The sequence below is a fragment of the Peromyscus eremicus genome, chromosome 1 (genome assembly GCF_949786415.1).
Source record: "Peromyscus eremicus chromosome 1, PerEre_H2_v1, whole genome shotgun sequence".
Lineage (NCBI taxonomy): Eukaryota > Metazoa > Chordata > Mammalia > Rodentia > Cricetidae > Peromyscus > Peromyscus eremicus.
Window position 1 is genome coordinate 25,200,181 of NC_081416.1, and position 1,693 is coordinate 25,201,873.

A 1,693-nucleotide genomic window follows, 5' to 3' on the forward strand; every position below is an offset into this window, starting at 1 on the left:
TTCTCTCCTGTATTCCTTCCCCTCTCCTCCCCCATCCCCAAGTGCATGCTGGGACTGCAGGCCCCTGTATGGCCAGGCTTCTGTTTTCTTGCATGTGCTGTTCAGTGGTGCAGATCCCTCCCTACCTCTGTTTTTGGTGTACCAAACAAATTGCAATAAACTGTATTTTCATTCAGTTTAAAATATTCTGTGGTACTTTGTTTGTGCTTTAACAAATAAATCTTGCTTTAAGATCAGAGTACAGAACTAGCCACGAGAGGCCAGGCAGTGGTGACACACACCTTTAATCCCAGCACTTGGGAGGAGGAAACAGGAAGTGATATGGTGGGGCAGAGAGAGGAAATGATAAGGCAGGGTGGAGACAGGAGCTCGGCTCTTTCAGGCTGAGGATTCTCAGTAGAGACAAGAACTCTAGTGGCTGGCTGCTCTGCTTTGCTGATCTCTCAGCTTTCACCCTGATATCTGACTCCGGGTTTTTATTATCAAGACCAATTAGATTCTTTCTCCATCCCTGGCCATCTTGGTGGCTGGTCTTGGTTGGGGGCTGTCCCGCACCTAAGGCAGGAAGATGGTGGCCGCAAAGACAACGGAAAAAGTCCCAGGAGACGATCAACTCTAGGCTCCAACTTGTTATGAAAAATGGAAAGTATGCGCTGGGATAGAAACAGACTTTGAAGATGATCAGACAGGGCAAAGCGAAGCTGACTATCCTCACCAACAATTGCCCAGCTTTGAGGAAATCTGAAATAGAACACTACGCTGTGTTGGCCAGAACTGATGTCCGTCACTACAGTGGCAATAATATTGAGTTGGGCACAGCATGTGGAAAATACTAAGAGTATGCACACTGGCTAGCATTGACCCAGGTGATTCTGATGATATCAGAAGCATGCCAGAACAAACTGGTAAAAAGTAAACCAAGAAGTTTTCCTTTAATAAAACTTTGCCAGGGCTCTTAAAAAAACAATTAGAATTCAATGCCACATCATTCAGTTTTCTCTTGAGACTTCTTTGACCCATGTGCTATTTAGAAGTATATTGGGATTTTTGTTGTTCTTTGGTTTTTGTGTTTTTGCAGTGATAAGCCTAAGATAATCTTGGACTTTGTGGACTCAAACAAATCTTCCTGTCTCTAAGCTTGCAAGTAGCTGCGTCCAAAGACGTGTACCACCAGCTTAGAAGTGGGGTATGTGATTGTCAACTATTTGGAGGTTTCCCGGCTCTGTTTCTGTTGTTCCTGGTTTAATTTCACTATAGTCTGAGAGGATATGTCTGTTTGCTTTCAGACAGGGTCTTGCTAATAGCCCAAGCTGGCTTCCAGCTCACAGTTCCCGCGTCTCTGCCTCCTGAGTTTTGGGATGAGAGGTATATACCACCACGCCAGGCGCTGAGGCCTATTTTGTAGGACTTTTGTTTTTAAACTTGCTAAAGGGTGTGTTTCGGTCTAAAATGTGACTTTAGTGAAGGTTCTGAGTTTGAGAATAGTGTGTGTGTGTGTGTGTGTGTGTGTGTGTGTGTGTGTCCCCCGCACTTGACGGGTGCTCTGCAAACGTCAGCAGATCCGGATGAGTAATGATGCCGGCGGGGTTGCGCTTGGCCTTGTGCGTTTTCTGTTTGATCAGTCAATCACTGTTAGGCGGCACTAGAATATCTATCCAGCTCTAATGGACTCATCCTTTCCATGTTTGGGTTA

General features: G+C 45.4%; 1 pseudogene; it reads left to right on the top strand.

The window, feature by feature from the left end:
* The first annotated feature begins 568 nt into the window (after positions 1-568).
* On the top strand, positions 569-916 carry LOC131896454 (large ribosomal subunit protein eL30-like; annotated as a pseudogene).
* Positions 917-1,693: the final 777 nt, after the last annotated feature.